This window comes from Megascapheus bottae, chromosome 14 (genome assembly GCF_031878675.1).
Source record: "Megascapheus bottae isolate mThoBot1 chromosome 14, mThoBot2.hap1, whole genome shotgun sequence".
Classification (NCBI taxonomy): domain Eukaryota; kingdom Metazoa; phylum Chordata; class Mammalia; order Rodentia; family Geomyidae; genus Megascapheus; species Megascapheus bottae.
In genome coordinates, this window is record NC_143522.1 from 15239554 (window position 1) to 15258349 (window position 18796).

At 38.0% G+C, this 18796-nt stretch overlaps 1 protein-coding gene across 16 annotated transcripts in view; it reads left to right on the top strand.

Annotated features, from left to right (window-relative positions):
- Window positions 1-18796, top strand: part of Nrxn3 (neurexin 3) — a 1458248-nt gene that overhangs the window by 437331 nt on the left and 1002121 nt on the right. The gene's annotated exons all lie outside the window — the stretch shown is intronic.

Below are 18796 nucleotides of genomic sequence, written 5' to 3' on the forward strand. Positions count from 1 at the left end.
TCTTTTAGAACACTATGTCATCAGAGCATTGCATTGTACATTTTTGCTTAAGTTAAGCTAAGCTTGGTTGCCTGAGATATCTATAACATATCCCTAGGGAAATTCTGTAAGAAGCTAACAGTGTTCCTTCTTGTAGATAGAAATCTCTTGTGACATCTTATGAGCTTCCTCTCAGGGCATATGTTTTATGCTCATTATGGTTATTTGAAATTTGTTGAACCACAGATATATACTAGGTGGCATTACACCTGCATGCATTTATGTTACTGGATTGCAAGCCATAATATTAAGATAATAAATGGGTCTGTTTTGCCTGGCATATAGTAGGTGCAAAGTAAGGATTAATTGAGTGGATCACATTATTAAATAAACATCAGGTACATTTTAATATTCTGTAACTGTAGTTCTTTATATAAAGCATAGTCTTCATGCTCAAGCTATCATGTAAGAAGGAAAAGTGTGATCAGTAAATAAATAATTACATTGAACAGCATGTGTTCATTGCCACAGTCTAAATGCTTTGGCTGAATGGAGAAAGCAGATAAATTTTAGGTGGTAGTCAGGTTTAGAGAAGACGAGACATTTGAGCTGAGACTTGTTGCAATAAACCATATGTGAATTGAAAGGAAGGGATGGAAAGGAAAGACACAAAAAAGGAAGGACAAATCTAATTATAGCTTTGTATTGTTCCCAGACTAAAGGGTAAATTAAGAGGAGAATCCAAAGACGGCTTTCCTTTTCTTTGCTTCATGTTACCCTGCATCCTACTGGCTTCAGGGATTTCACTGCCATTTCTGAAGGAATTATGGTAGCCTAGAGTAATTCTTTCCTGGGATTTACTCCTATTTGGACAGAATAAAGACATAAACTACTCAATGTCTAGTGAACCTGAAAGACACTTAACCACGATTAAATCACACATTGGAATTGCATTCTCATCAAAACTAGATTACAACATTTGCATTAGCAGAATGTGGCTCAGAAATGAATGGAAGTATTGGTTGCCATGGAAAGTTCCTTCATTTCCATAGTCCAACAGTTCTGAACAAGGAATTTCCTGGAGGAGATGAAAAGAGTGGACTTTTCTCCTACACATAATCAGATTGAACAATTTCTCAGCAACATGAGTTATTTTTAGACAAAAGAACAATTTCTGAATCACAAATCTTTGATCTTATAATAGGAAGGATAGCCTTGAACATTTAAAAAAGCCTCAGAAAAATGTAAAGTTGACTTAGGCAGAACCTAAGACATAATACACATATATACTCTCAAGCTGCCCGGGTAAAGAGCCAAAATATTCAAAAGTCTATCCGAAATGTCACTGAGTAGCTCCAAAATTTGAGGTAGTTTTGAACATACTGTCATTATGAGAAGTAACTATAAGGAGTGATTAAAATTCCCATATTAACCAGCAGCATGAGTCTGTGTTTGAATACAGACTAAATTTGCAAAATATGAAGTAGCGGTCAAAATGAGAACTTTGTTACATGCCATCCTATCTATTTCTGCTGTGCATAAAGAATCTGATGGCCTCGCTAAGAAACGAGGCCTTATTATTTGAGTGTTTGAGCCTAAAGTAGACAATATCATTATTATTATCCATTTAATTCTTCTTTTTTTTTGTATGTGTGGGTCATGGGGCTTGAACTCTGCTTGGGCACTGTCCCTGAGCTCTTCAGCTTAAGCCTACTGTCCTACCTCTTGGCCTGGGTGCTGTCCCTGAGCTCTTCAGCTCAAGGCTACTACCCTACCCTTGAGCCAAGCCCCACTTTCCGTTTTCAAGAGGTTAATTGGAGATAAGACTCTCACATCCTTCTGTGCCCAGGCTGGCTTTGAACCTTGATCCTCAGATCTCAGCCTCCTGAGTAGCTAGGATCACAGATGTGAGCCATCGTGGTGCCCGGCTTTCCATGTAATTCTTACAATTCACTTTCTGTGAATGTTTAGGGAACTCTCTTATTCTTTGTCTTTAGTAAATTAGTGAACAGGAAGAACTTCCCACCATGATTGTGTTTAGCTCCAGGTTAAATCTCACTTTTATCACCTCACCTTTAGCTAGGCTCTCTAGTTCTTGTACAACTGTTGTCTTCCCTTCCCTTTCTATTTTTTCCTCTGTGATCTTTTATCATTTGTAGCTATCAGTTTTCTCAAACTGAACTGGGTGCTATTATGTATTATTTTTCATCAGATCAGGATATGGTGAAAGGATGATGGGATTTCTCTTCTAGAATCATCTGCAGTTCTTTGCCTGCGGAACAAGTAGGCTATATTTTTTAAACTAGTTCTCTCACAGCCGAAATCTAAGTATGGCCCTGCTATTGAGAGCCAAAGTGACTGGATCTTAACTTTGTTCACATACCTGCAAATATTAGAGCTCTGTTTTAAAAACAAAAGACTCAAAAACCATGTCCAACTTGTCATCAAACCATTGTGGTTTACTACCCTTGCTGCCGATGCAAGATTCATGTTCAGTGTAGTACAAAAGGTCAGCATCCTGTTCCTCTTCAGGGTTGCACATTTTAATGTGTCTGTTCTTGTTCTCATTAGGTCTCCAGACTCCAGAATAATTCCGATTAATCATTTACTGAGTGAAATAGCATGTTCTTAAGTTATTAAATAGATGTCTTTAGTTTCTGTTCCCCACTTGACTTTCTTAGTTAAAGAGAAAAAAATTGTTGAAACTCTCAGGAGTTAAAGTTTTTTTTAAATAGAATCATGCTATTGGAATCACAAATCCAATGTCTCCAATAGTTATAAATCAAGGAGAAGTATCTAGTTGAGGCATGTCAGATAATTAAAGACCATCTTGGCATATCAATAGTTGAGTCTTTCCAGAACCTTTCCCCCTTCCCTCAGGTATCTGATGTGAGGGGCATAGCATATAAAAGGCTACTACAAAGCTAAGATGAATCAATTGAAGGCTTGTCTTCAGGAATTATGGTTGGTAGAAGAGGCTTGAAGAACAGCATCATATTATAAAAAGAAAGGAATGTTGGATCTGAGCACCAGTGGCTCACATCTATAATCCTAGCTACTCAGGAGGCTGTGGTCTGAGGACTGTGGTTCAAAGCCAGCCTAGACACCAAAGCCCATGAGACTTATCTCCAATTAGCCACCAGGATACAAAAAGTGGTGCTATAGCTCAATGTAATAAAGCACTAGCTTTGAGTTGGAAGAACTCAGAGACAGCGGTCCAGCCCAGAGTTTAAGCCCCATAGTCAAACAACAAACTAGAAAATCTGGTTAGGAAAAACTAGCCATATTATGATATCTAGCCTAGAAATAAAACATTGTCCTTTTTGGAATCCCAGTTTTCAAATCACAGTGTGAAGATAATATGACACTTGCATTTTTCTTAGGAACAAATGAAGCAACGTGAATAAACCAAACAGGATTGCACAATGATATCTGCTTATTATAATTATTAAAGATAGTATAATATATTTCATAACAGTTATGAACAAACCTACAAGTAAGTATGCATCAGAGCATATGTATCTTCATATTCTCATATTAGCAAGTCATCAAGGAAAAATATTATTGGGTTTGCCCTATTAAAATTACTGGTGGCTCATAGATACTTATGAGACTGAGATCGAAGGATCACAGTTTGAAACCAGCTGGGGAAGGAAAGTTAGCAAGTCTATCTTCAGTTAACCATCAAAAAACTGAAATCAAAGCTATAGCTTAAGTGGTAGAGTACCAGTCTTGAATAAAAAGCTACAGGAAGGCTTGAATCACTGAGTTCAAGCTCTAGTACTGGCCCCAAAAAATGAAGAAGAAGAAGAAGAAGAAGAAGAAGAAGAAGAAGAAGAAGAAGAAGAAGAAGAAGAAGAAGAAAGTGGAGGAGGAGGGAGAAATATTGGGGTTAGCCTCCCACCCACCCTTAGTCATTCCCCTGTTTTTTCTCTTTTGTCATTTATTAGCACTTGCAATCTTTTTATTAAGATGTGAGCACTAGGGAGACAAATCCTATTTATTCTTTTATTGGTACCTCAAACCATTTCCGGCAAGAAAAATTTGTGTTCAACAAGTATGTCTAGGATGGATGATCGATGAATGGATGAAAGAATCACCTAACCTCTTGGATCTTCAAAAATCTGGTGTAGATTAGGTCAACAATGTCGTAGTTCAGGCTGCGATAACAAAGTACCATAGATAGATTGGTTTATTAAAAACAAAATATACTTCTCATGGTTCTGGAGGCTGGAAATCTGAAATCTGGGGATCAGCACAGCCAGGTTCTGGTGAGGACCTTTTCCTGTGTGTAGGCTGTCATATCTATTTCCTCACTTGGCAGAGGAGGGTCATCGAACACTTGGGGTCACTTGTATTAAGGCACTGAGCCCATCTTGATGAGTTTTTTCCTTATTACCTAGTTACTTTACAAAGGCACCACTTCGAAGTGTCATCATTTTGGCATTAGGATTTCAATACACAAACTGTACAAAGATGCAAAACATATGACTTGACAACAACTATACTAAGCTATAGAAATTAATCAGATAAGGATTAGAGGATTTTTATACTTAGTGGAACACACACACACACACACACACACACATACACACATACAGACACACACACATGCACTCACACATATGTAGAATTTTCTTTTTTTATTTTTTGTGCCAATCCTGGGGCTGGGCATTGTCCCTGAGTTTTTGTGCTTCAGGCTAGTGCTCCATTTCTGGCTTTCTGGTAGTTAATTGGAGATGAGAGCCTCACTGACTTTTCTGCCCAAGCTAGCTTTGAACTGTGATCCTCAGATCTTAGCTTTCTGAGTAGCTAGGATTACTGGCATGGAGCCACTGATGTCTAGATATATATAATTTTCATAAAAGACACATTTTATAGAAAAGAAGTTCATAAAAGATAGAAATCACTAGGGCTGCTGAGACAAGACAACATATTCTGGAGTTTGAAGAAGGTACCACAGAAGAGATAATGGCCCAGGCAGTGCTTGAGAAGTAGAAGGGGAGAGGGAAGAGTGGTACAGGATGGTAAGACAGCTTGAGTAAAAGCAAACAGATGGAATCTGGTGAGGAACTTATAAGCAGTCACTAATTTCACAGCACAAAGTACAAGAATAGGAATTGTGGTAGTACAGCTGCAATGTTAGCTACAGATCAGGTACTAAATGCTGCACTCTTGCTATTGTCCTCTAGATAATACAAGTCTTGGAAGGAGCTTATGTAGTGGAATTTCACTCCAAGGTTGGCATACTATTCATTGGGCATTTATTCCTGAAATTAGAAAACCTACAGTTGCTCCTACTGTACTTCCCCCTGCTCTTCTGTCCCCCCCCACAGGAAGTTGAAGAACAGAGATGGGAAGAGGAGAGGCTGGGAGTTTGGCCTAGTTGGTAGCGTGCTTGCCTAGCATGCACAAAGCCCTGGATTTGATTCCTCAGTACCACATACTCAGAAAAAGCCGGAAGTGGTGCTGCAGCTCAAGTGGCAGGGCACTAGCCTTGAGCAAGAAGTGTCAAAGGACAGTACTCAGACCCTGAGTTCAAGCCCCAGGGCTGGAGAGAGAGAGGGAGGGAGGGAGGAAGGGAGGGAGGGAGGGAGGGAGGGAGGGAGAGCGCACTGGACAGGGAGAATACCATTCTGAAAAGTTGCTACAGAAAAGCATTTCCTCTTGAATCTCATTTCAGTTTCTGACAATCCTGCCAGTTTGCCCATTCATTTCTCCTTTCCTCTGTCCTTGGTATTACTGTGCTATTGTTGCACTGAGCAGTAGAAGAGAGCCAAATCTGGACTGAATTACAAAAACAAACATTGAGTCTAGCAGCTAGCCTCTCGACCAGACCCAGGGTACTTACTCAAGCCCATGCACAAGGCCCTCCCGTGTGGTTCAGCTTCTGTGTTGTTTGATGCATTCTCTACCCAACCTCTTTCTCTTCCATCTGTCTCTCCTCCCCTGGTGTTCTGCTACTGCTGTTTGCCAGTGGGGACTCCTAAGTGCTCCCTAAGACCCCCAGAGACAGACCTATCTTACTATTTTTTTTCTTGTGGCCTCTCTAATAGGTAGGATGGGAAATCAGGAGAACGGGGAGAATGGAACTCATATTTAAAGGGGAAAGGATTGGGTAGAACATCATTGTGCATATTACATTGCAACTCCCTTTGTGATTATTAGCCATTTAAAACCGAACAGGGTTTTACAGCCAGAGATAGTCTCTGAACAGATGATTAATGGTTTAATCTGTAATAACTTTACATTTTATAGAACCCTGATAAGAGTCCGCATCTGGTGAGCCAAGCTATTTAAGGCTGTGTTAATTCCGTTAATTGCTATATGTTTATTTGAATTGCTGGCACCTGCAGGCTTTCAGATAATGTGTTTGTTGTTGTCTTTTTTTTAACATACTAATTTTATGTTAGTCTGTTTTTTTGCTGCCGTGTCTTATGCTATCCCTCAATTTCTCTCTTGGTTTACGTTTACATCATCCTCTTGCTTCTTCATGTACTGTCTTTATATTTCTCTTCTTTATTTCCTTTCAGTTCTTGCTTCTCAAGTGCCTCTGTTGGGATACTTCCTGATTTCTCAGGTGACACAAATGCCTGTGCTAGATGAATTCAAGTCATGGCTTTGGGCCTAAGCAACTCTCATTCTTTCCAGTATTCATAGCACTGTGTAGCTCCAGCATCAGCAAAGTGCAAAGGAGGGATTGTGTCAGCATGAGCGCTTAGGGTGTGGCAGGCTCAAGCAGCACATGTCCTGGGTTAGAATCCTCTCTAGAATGCTGGACATTTAGTATGACACCTACTGTCCTTAGCCTCAGATGTTCTTATCTGTAAAGACAGATAACTTCACTTTAAATTCTTTAATGTAAGGAACAAATGAGATTGAAAATCATGGAGGTGCTTAATGAGATATAAAGCACTATAGCCATGTTAATGTGGTAATTATTTACACACTTAATTACTTCTGCATTGAAACAAAATTGGTTAGTTATGGGCTGGGTACTAGGGGCTCATGCCTGGAATCCTAGCTACTCGGGAGGCTGAGATGGGAAGACTGTAAGCTGAAGTCAGTCTGTGAGACTCCTATTTTCAGTTAACCACCAAAGATGGCAATGGAGCTGTAACTCAAGTTATAGAGGAAAAAGCTAAGGAACAGCATTCAGGTCCTGAGTTCAAGCCTGTTACTGAGACAAATAAAGTGGATTAGTTCTGGGCATAAAAAATGAGTTATTTCTCTTTACTCTTTCTATAGTTAAAAAGCTACAGAAGCGCCAGAAGTTTGGCTTAGTGGTAGAGTGCTTGCCTAGCATGCACAAAGACCTGGGTTTGATTCCTTAGTACCACATACATAGAAAAAAGCCGGAAATGGTGCTGAGGCTCAAGTGGGAGAGCTCTAGCCTTGAGAAAGTCCAAGGACAGTGCTCAGGCCCTGAGCTCAAGCCCAGGACTGGCAACAACAACAACAACAAAACTACAGAAATTAGGAGTCCAGTGCAGTTTAATCAAAATAACTCTGGTATTGGAATCTAGCTGCCAGAGCCAGTTCTAATGTTAATAGAAAACCATGCAGAATCACTATGTGCATGTCTTATATGTTAAGTGGTGGAGCTAATGCATACTGTGCTGGAGAATTTCTTGGAAATGTATGTGGCGATATAAATTATTGTTTGTTACATTTTGGAAGGTAAGGCGAGTTTATTTCCCCATGCTAGAAAGATGTACAGAAAAGAAGTCTATGGGCTTGGTGATAAAAATAAGGTAGATGTATGTGAAAATGGACATCAGAGATTGGGAAATAAATAAATGTGGTAGAAGAAAAAAAGAAGAAATAATACCTCAGGAGCTGTTTATGTGGTATTTATGGGCTGAATTGCATTTCCTCAAAAACATATGTGTTGAATTTATTTTTGCCAGTCCTGGGGACTGAAGTCAGGGCCTAAGCACTGTCCTTGGGCTTTTCCTCAGGGCTAGTGTTTTACCACTTGAGCCATGGCACTACTTCTGGCTTTTCTATGTATGTGGTACTGAGGAATTGAACCCGAGTCTCTGTACATGCTAGGCAAGCACTCTAACCACTACGCAAAACTCCTGGCCCTGTGTATTGAATTTTTAACATTTAGAGTGAATATTTGTTACTGGTGTCTTAACAACATGAGGAGTTAGGACAGACAGTGAGCCCCAAGACCCTTTGAGGAAAGGCAGAATACAGCAAAGGATAGTGGCTTCAGAAAAAATAACCCAGCTGATATCTTGATCCTGGATTTCTATTCTCTTTGAGAAAATTAATTTCTGTACTTTAAGTCCTCAAGTCTGTTATCCTTTGTTATAGTATCTCCAGCAAACTAACATTGTGCACAGATTGACCAAATTATATATATATATATACACATATATGTATATTACATATCTATATTGTTGGTACTAGATACTGAACTTAGTACCTATTGATTGTTAAGCAAGTCTCTACCACTTGACATACCATCAGACATTGTTTTATTGTTTCTTTCAAACAGGGTCTCATGCTTTGACTGAGCTGGCCTGAGAGAATTAGATGCAATCAACATCTTTAAAAAAAAATGTCAACTTGTTATTCATTCTTCCTTCTTTTGGCAAATATATTTTATTTTTTGTTTTCCCTTATTCTAAATCCAGTGATCATTTCTCTGCGCCCAACTTTATTAACAATTATGTGATCTCAGATAGTTCTATCCCCTAGACATGGATTTTGTTCATAGATGGATATATAACCCAATTTGAATCAGTTAAATTCAACCTCAAAACTTTTGTTTATATGTTGCAAGGAGACAGCTCTGATTTGCTTTGGTCTAGACATTGGAATGGGCTGCTATTCAACTGAGAAACTGCCTGTCTTCATGCCACTACAAACATTATTGATGAAATCAAATCGGAGACAATCAGGGAGCAATTATGAGGGAAAATAAGGTCCTGGTAACATTTCAAAGGCTCTAGATGAAAAAGTCTTTGTCTTAGAGTGCCATTGAAAGAATTCGGTACTGTAATTGGACAAATCTCTTCATCTGACTGAAAGCTTCATGGGCTCCGTTTTCCATCATTCAAAACATAGAACCTTTGGTGATGTGGCAATTCTTATTTTATTTACTTATTTATTTGCCATTTTATTCATTAATTTATTGTGCAGACATTGAGATTTGAACCTAGAGCTTAGGTACTGCCTTCATAACATTTTTCACTCAAGGATGGAACTCTACCACATAAGCCATAACATTTTGACTAATTGAAGGTAAGAGTCTTATGGACTTTCTTGTTGGGCTGGCTTTGAATTGTGATTCTTAGATCTCAGTCTTTCGAGTACCTTTTATTATAGATGAATGTCACTAGCATTTGGCTTTTTTTGTTCTCTCCTATTTTACTTGTAATTTTATTTATTTGTTTTTTTTCTGACAAGAAGATGGGTCTTTGGGTAGGAAAAATTTAAAACAGACAATATTTAATATTGGAGCATATGATTATACTGTCTTACTTAAATTTTTTATCCTGAATGAATGATAACCTAGGATATAGAGATAACTTGTAAAAATATATTTGAAATCTGGTTGATCACTTTACAAAAACATTAGACACTGACAGAGGAAAAATGTAGACAATTAAAGTTATGAATTTAAGAGTGTAATTAAAACATGGGTAAATTTGGGTGTGAATTATTAGTTTGAAAAAAGATGAGCCAATGAGAACATGATTGCATAATTCATTAAGAATACAAAAAGAAGCTGGTGCCAGTGTCTCATGCCTGTAAATACTAGCTACTCAGGAGGCTGCGATCTGAGGATCTTAGATTACATTTCAAAGCCAGCCCAGGCAGGAAAGACTCTTACCTCCAGTTAACCACCAGAAAACCAGAAGTGGTACTGTGGCTCACTTATGCTAGCCTTGAGCTGAAGAGCTCAAGGACGGTGCCCAGGTCCAGAGGTCAAGCCCCATGACCATTAAAAAATAAATGAATGAATAAAAGAAAAAACCTTTATAAGAGCAACTATACTGACATGATTGCAATGGCGTTTATATACTGATGATTTGGGAAAGTACTGTGCATCCTACAGCAGTAGCAGTCAGGTTCTTGACACAGTATGTTGTTGTATTTGTGTCAATAACATGGCAAAATAAGGCTTGGATATTGAAACAATTGAGTAGAAGAATAACTGGATAAAAATATATCAATGTGTCTCAATGATTATATCTATTTTGATCTACATGAATGTTTTATGGGATGCTACTAGGCTTTACATTACTGACCATGTTTATCTTAGGGACATGAAGGAAAAATAAAAGAACAACCCTATCAACTTTATGGCAGAAAACTGGGCAGGAGAGAAAATAGAGACTTACATGATTGGGCCTGAATTAATAGTCATAATCTATCAAATAAAGGAGGTGACAGTTTTACAGTATAGTTTATTGACTAAGAAAGCAGGTATTGGAGCTCATGTTCCTGGCTACCCAATTCAGAAGTATTCCTGTTAACTATGTGATATAGGATAATTTACCTAGCCCTCTCTCTATCAGAGATTGCCTATTTATTAACAGGCAATAATAATATATACTTAGCAATTATTATTAACAATGATAATATACTTCATGGAGTTTTTATATTAAGATAATGTATATAGAACACTTAGAACAATATTTAACCTGTACAAACTTGCTAAGCAAATTTTATTTATAATTATCACCATTAAAGTCACTGTTGCCCTGTGCTAGTATGATTCTGGCAATGTTTGATTTAGTTCTAGTTGATAATCTATTAAAATGTTAGCTAACTGTCAGTTTAGGACATTTAGAGGTGAGGTCTGAGAAAGTATTCAAGATCCTCAAGTAAAAAGAATCAAATAATGAATCTAGGGTTCTCAAGCTTATGAAAGAAAAGATTCCTATGTCCCGAAGTTGAAAGTTGTCTTTATACATAAAGGGCTATCCTATGGAAAAAGAGATTAAATGTGACACATAAATCCTTAAGAAGAAGGACCGAGGCTAATTAGTGGGAGTTAGGTACTTGATACAAAGAATAATTCTCAATGAGAGCTGTATAAAATGGTCTTCAAATTAATGAGCTTTCTGACACTCAGGATATCCAAACAGAGATTGGGCATCGATGTAGAAAGTCCAGTATCAAATGAATGGATAATTATATAGATGTCTTCCAGGAATATCGTCTCGCTCTACAGTGAATGAGGTACCTGTAAAGAATAAATGAGGCTGATTGATCCAACCAGGCTTCCTGTGTAGTAGACTTTCCTTATTAACCTCCAAGTCAGTTGATTAAGAGCTTCCCCACAGAGATGCATAATCACTAAGCTCACTGCGTAGTAGGTCTAAGATTTCCAGCCATTGCCATCACCTATTCGTTATTTATCATTAGCTTCCTTTCCTCTGCAAAGCTACCCTCTTCAAAACCTACAGTCACATCCCTTTAATCAGAATCCTATTGGCAATAATAAAAAGTAACAGTGCTTGAGCATATAACAAGGTCGCTTCATGGGCAGGGTATAGTCACACAGAGCTACATGCTTCATGCACATTCTTTAATTTTCACAAATAAAACTTAAGTGAATTCTACTAGCATTACTAATTTGAGTTAGAGAAACAGAGAGAGAGGGGGGAGAGAGAAAGAGAGAGAAGGGGAGAGAGAGAGAGAGAGAGAGAGAGAGAGAGAGAGAGAGAGAGAGAGAGAGAGAGAGAGAGAGAGAGAGAGAGAGAGAGAGAGAGAGAGAGAGAGAGAGAGAGAGAGAGAGAGAGAGAGAGAGAGAGAGAGAGAGAGAGAGAGAGAGAGAGAGAGAGAGAGAGAGAGAGAGAGAGAGAGAGAGAGAGAGAGAGAGAGAGAGAGAGAGAGGGGAGAGAGAGAGAGAGGGGGAGAGAGAGAGAGAGAAGGGAGAGAGAGAGAGAGAGAGAGAGAGAGAGAGAGAGAGAGAGAGAGAGAGAGAGAGAGAGAGAGGGAGAGAGAGAGAGAGAGAGCGCTCACACAAAGGTCTTACCCATGGCACAGTTATGGGCATTTTAGTTAAGAGAAGAATACCATTGACATAGTGGCTCCACAGCTGCCCTGTCTACCAGCTCAGTGGTGTGAAGGAGCAGGAAATGCGTTCCTCAGGGAAGGCTGGTGAATCTGTGGCTAAATCCCCTGTAAGCAATAGTTTCTTGCTATCCTTCAGAGGTTCTACTTCACAGGAAAGGTCATTTAATCAGGCAAAAATGACCTGCTGGGAGACAGGATACAATTACCTATTTCTTTCACCCTGCCATTGATTGTTCTGAGAGGAAGGCAGTTTGTGCTTGATTTCCCACTTTGACTGGGAATACTGATATTACTCAACCTGCTAATGGAGCAGTGATTTTCATTATGAGATCAGAAAGGGAAGTGATATACACACCAATCAGTGGTCGCTTCTGTCTTGAGATGTTCCTTTTGTTCCAGTTCCATATTTTCTGTGAAGTTCAAGCTATTTCTCTCTAAAGCCCTAAACTTGTTGTGAAGAGTCATTCTGTTTGGGGAGTCCCTTATTTAGCTCTGAAATTTTCTTTCCCATCTTCAAGATAAGCTCAGTGGAACTCATTGCTTTCTAAAATTGTCACTTATTTACAGCAAATGTAATCTACCACAACATTCCCACTGAGACAAAAATCTCTTGTGTCACCAGATGCCTCAAAGGATATTTAAAAAAAAAACAACACATCAGTCTTTGTAGCATATATCTACAGGGTAAAGCAATCATTAACTAATTAATTAGCTGATGTCTTTTAAAATGGTTTTGTAAATGCTGAAATAATTATTCCATCATTATGGTGCTTTTGAAACCTTGTGTTCCATTCCCCACATGGACAGTGTACACAACTAGTTTCTGCATAGATTTTTTTAAAGTTTTTTTTTGTCAGTCCTGAGCTTGAACTCAGCACTGTCCTTAGGCTTTCTCAAGGCTAGAGCTCTACCACTTGAGCCACAGCACCATTTCTGGCTTTTTCTATGTACATGTGGTACTCAGGAATCTTCGTGCATGCTAGGCAAGCACTCTACCAGTAGGCCAAACTCCCAGCCCTTCTGCACAGATTTTAAGAGAGGTATAAAGGCAAATTTTCCAATTTCCCAAGTCTGAGAAATTGCTACATAGGGTTGTAACAGTACGTGCTAATTATCATAGAGTAGTAACCCTATACAACAAAGGATATAACTAACAAGCCAAATGGAATGGTCACAGAATGGAATATTTTTTTTTACCAGCTATCTATCAGGTAAGGGCTAATATCCAAAACAGACTTGGAACTCAAAAACTTGAACTCAAACAAACAACCCAATTAATGAATGAGTTAAAAAGACTTAAAGAGAGACTTCTCAGAAGAAGTAAATATGGGCAATAGACACATTTAAAAAAACCTTCAACATCTCTGGTCATAAAAAAAATACACATCAAAACAACACTGTGATTCTACCTCACCTCATTTAGAATGGCCATTACCAAGAAAACTAACAATAGCAAATGTTAGCATGGATGTGGCCGAAGGGGAGCTCTATTACACTGCAGGTGGGAATGTACATTTGTTTAACCACACTGGAAAGTGATATGGAGGGTCCTCAAAAAGTTAAACATAGAGCTAGCCTATCACCTAACAATACCACATTTGGGCATTTATCCAATAGAGCACAAAAAAGGATACACTAAAGCCACCACCACAACCAGGTTTACTGCAACTTTGTTATTGAATTCACTCAAATGCCCTTCTTGCTCCATAAATGGATCAAGAAAAAGTGGTCTATATACACAATTGAATTCTACTTATGCCTTAGAAAGAATGACATTGAACCATTCATAAGGACATGAGAAAGCTTGGAGGGGATTAAGTGAAGTGAGCCAGTCCCAGAGAAGCACAGGTTACATGATTTCCCTCATTGGTGGGAAGTAGAAAGTGCCTATGAATCCAGAACTAAGGACACTGGGTAGCAGCACCTCGGCAGTTATAAAAGAATTAGATGAAGTATAATAGAATCTAGGGAGAGCTCAAATTGTATAATTATTTAGAAAGACTAAATCAAAGCCCAACAAAATGAGTACTAGGAAATATGAGGGAGGTGGAGGGAGGGAAAATGGGAGAAAAAACATGGAAAGCAATATCAATGTTCAAGAAGTCATGTACCCACTAACTGATGAATGTAACTGTACCCCTTCTACATATCACCCCAACTCATGTCTACATTTTCCTTTCCACACCCTTTTCTTCCAACTGTCCTGGCTTGCATGTTGTGGTATCATCACAGTATTTTTTCCCTCCACCTCCCTGCTTTTTTCTACATTCTGCCCCACTTTGCTCTTTATGTTATTCTTTGGAAACATCTAGTGTCTCCTTGAGCTGCCTTCTTTAGCCTTCCACCTCAGGTCTTCTAGTGATAGTGTGGCTGCCTTTTGGCTGCCATTTATTTCTTTATAGATCCTTCCTATATTGAACCACAGCCACTACCTCATAATTACTCCAGTGGTATGTTTTGAGTTCATGTTCCTAAACTTAATACTTGACTCACCCAGGCAAGCATTTGTGCCCTTCTCTGTCTTTGTCTGATTTCTACCCTTGTGCCCAGGATGTATCACTGCATTAATCATGGTTAATGTTGACAGATCACTGCATTAACACTGGCCCTTTCTCACTTCTGAACCCCAAAATTCAGAATTTATTATAAAAATACAGTAGGGGATGATCACAAGGAGCATAAGCTATATGCTTCTGATCATATGAAATAATATTTATTGAAATGAACTGTATGAAATGGAAATAAGAGGGTTTCCCCTTTGCTGTTGTGGTTTTTGTTTCTCTTTTGTCTCATTTCTTAGTTTATCTGTCTTTGATAGGGTGGGGAGAAATGGAAGGATGAAAGGTGAACAAATGCACCCGTGATACTCAATAGACACCTCCTGGGTAGGGTGGGGAGGACAAAACTGGGAGAGAGAGAGGGAAGGGGTGATATTACCCCAAAAGAAAGGTGCTCTTTATCTGACTTATGTAACTGTAACCCCTCTGAACATCACCTTTACTATAAGAACTAAGAAAGACAAAATATATAATTTCTCTATATAAGATATATAGAATATATGCATATAGAACTCATAAGAAATATGCATATAGAGTATGTATATACATATACACACATATATATATATATAATATGTAATACACAAATGTAGACCATCAAGCTCTGAATTTGGCTTTTCTGCTTCCAACCTATATGTTTGGAAAAGACAGAGCCTCTGGCATTCATTGTCCTCATACGCAACATAGTGGGTTCCCTAACAGTGCCCACCGTGACCAAATGGGATGATGAAACACAACTTTCATTGGAATCTGCCATATGTGAGTTCTCAAAGAATATTGGCTGCTGTCATCATTCATTTGGCTGGTGGTACCCTGTAGCCATGTATTGGCTTTTCCAGGAGGCAGAAAACCTTTCCAAAGGCAGAGATGTTTTTATAATTCTAATAATGCTGTGTATACTTTGGCTTTATTAATGGAAAATAACTCACATCCCTCAAGTGAATTTCTTGGCCCACTAGAAGGCAGTTCCTATTTCTCCAAATTACATATTGACCACAATTAAAAATGATCCCATTTGCCAAATGAGAATAATCTCTTATTTATGGATATAGTAAAGAATTCTCACTGAGAGAAATGAAATGTGTGTGCATGTGAAATGTGTGTGCAGTATGAATGCAGTAGTAATTCCCTTTTTTAAAAAAAAATAAAACACTTAGCAATCAAATGGGCTGTGATGAAAGCTATTTTTCTTAGCATGAATTTCTTTATAAGATAAAATTTTTATGAGTCTGGTACACAGTAAATGTAACTGTTCTGATGGGTGATGCTTAAGATGCTCAAGGAAACAAAACTTAGTGTGATATTGGGTGTTGGCTTGGTAATTACCATATCTCTCTCATTCAAGTCTGAATATCTCATGAGATTTAAATTGTTTCATAGTATCTTATGATCCTCTAAATACCTTTAAATCGTTGATTTAATGAGCTTCTATTATGTTCTAAGCACAGATTCTCTCTCAGGAAGTTCTTGTATAGTTTAAGGATTAGCAACTATTCCTATAGAGTGAGCAAGGTTAATAGTTCTCCATTGGGAATAGCTTAGACCAAAGAGAACGTAGGACAAGTTGTTAAAACTGAGGTGGAAGACTGATTAAAGGACAGTGAGAGGATGAAGTTATAAGGGGCTACTGACTTTTGGTGTCTAGATGTCGATATGTTGCTCTGTAGTATTCCATACAGTGCCCAGGAAATTGTCCCTTCTCTGAAAAAGCATCCAGATTACGAGTAGTGAGGTTTAGAAAATAATTGCACTATTGCAGCTCATATGATCTTTATCTCAGTGGTCAAGGTCTGCCTTTGTTGCTTGCAAACAACCTTAGGCAATATGCAAATGAAGTGGAGTCTGCATTCTTGTAAGAATAATAGAAGTTGTAAGAGCAGCAAGTAATTTTGGTCCCAAAGATAGGCTGTTACTAATTTTTGCTCTAGTTGGCATACAAATTTGTTCTAGCTAAATGAGTTGGCTGTCAGATCATAATGTCATACATTAAGCTAATACCGATAGATTGAGGGTTTTACAGGTTTAGACTGAGGTCTCAAATACAGGCACTTAGCACGATCTGAGATGTTACAAATGGCTTACTGAAGGCAAAAGAACATGGAGACAATGGATACTTATTTATTTTTGTAAGCATGAGGAGCTGGGAAAAAAAATAGCAGCTCCAGGGAGAACAAATAGCATCATAAAATATAAACACAGCATAATAAATATGGGCAACTAATAAAAAAATTAAAATAGAAGACACGGTGATGGTCTGAGTAGTAATAGAAGCTAATATATACTGAATTTATGAGCCCCAAACCCTTATAAGTATTTTCTGTGTACAGATACATTTTATAGAAATAGAGTTTCGTGTAGCTAGAGTGATGGGGTCTAAGGTCTGCAATGTTTGTGCATGTATTAGTACAGCTTTAGTTTCTGGTGCAACAAAACAAAACAAAACAAAAAAGCAAAACTGGGAAAGAGAAGACCAGCAAAGAAATAATTAGCAAGACCTCTCATTTGATTGGATATTTGAAGTAAAGACAGAGAATCTCTTTAATTGAATATTTGAAGTAAAGACAGAGAATCTCTCTAATTTTATGGCTTGGTGATATTAATTGAATATAGGGATGCCGAGAGAGAGAGAGGCAGGTTTATAAAGGGGAAATGCTCCTGTCAATGTGTTAAGTTGGAGTTACCTGTGTTACTTGGACAGATTGCCAACTTCAGAGAGGTGGTGCTATCACTGTAACTGAAGCCACAGGAATATCATTTAATTAGAATTAAAACACCAAGCATGAAACATCACATCAATAGAGAAAAAATTTAAATATTTATTTTAAAATGTTTCTGAGAGTAATATTTAAAGATAAGTGTATTTAGGAAAAATTAGATTCCCTGGTTTCATGGAAGACAAGAAAGGAGGAAGTTTCCAGGTAGGTGATGCAGTCCACAAAGTTCAACGTCGAAAATGAAGGGTCAGAAGTGGAAGTGGCACTTTGGCTCAGAGTGGTAGAGCATCAGCCTTTAGCAACAACGCCCAGGGACGAGGCCCAGGCCCTGAGTTCAAGCCCCACAACTGATAAATCAAAACAAAACAAGAAAGGATCTGAAGTGCCAATATAGTTGAGTACCTGTGATTTATATCTGTGATCTTAGCTAGTCTAGAGTCTGAGATCCAAAGATCATAGTTTGGAATGAGACCTTATCTTCATTTAACTAACAAAATGCCAAAGTGTATGTTTTGGGCAAAATAACTAAGCAGGAGCCTAAAGGCACTGACTTCAAGCCCCATTAACAGTGAAATGCCATCGTAGCAGACAATTCATAGTCTTGAATAATCATTTTATTTTGCCTTTGAGTCAGAAAGACTTAATCATTTTGAAATTCAGAGAATTCCATTTCAGTAGAAATGGACAAGTTAGAAATGTAAGAAATATGAACCGGAGAAGAGCCTAGTGATAGAGTGCTCAAAGAAATATCTTATAGACTTACCTTGAGTTGGTCTAAAATTTAAAAAACAAAGATCTGTATGCAATATTTCTGTATTTCAGGTTTGCATGTATAGCCTTCTCTGCCCTATTCAGTTAGTCCTATTATTTGATTTTACTGGTGGTAAGAGTTTGAGGAGGTTCAATATCTATTCATCAGAATAAAATTTAAGACTTTTTGAATGCAGTTACATGTTCAGCAAATGGAATACAAACTTGGTAGATTCGTAACTTTAAGACACCAACCAGCAAATCTCTAGCAGACAATGTCGATTCAGTTGAGTTCAATTGAAGGCATTTGTAGAATGCCATGTAATTTCAACAGATGTGACAGGACTTTTTTCCTTTTCCAAACAGCTTGTTCTCTTATCAGTTTTGTATGTTTATTGCACAAAAGATTTACAGCATTGAAAGAAGTACTTAGAGAAAAACATTTACATACACAAAGCACTCAAAGAAACTAATCATAAAGAAAAATAGTAGAATGTCATTATCACATGGCAGAATCAGTGATAGAACCACAACTCATATGAAAGACTTTCCAGAAAGGAGACACCACAATAAGCTAAAATACTGTAAACATCTCCATCTTCTATTTCTGCATTAATGTTGTTCCTCTTAGCTGAACAAACAAATGTGAGTAATAAAGGGATTATCAAACACATCCAAATATTGCTTGCACCTTGAAGATATCTTTTATCTTTTATATAATATCTTTATGTGCCCAAGCCAGCCACCATG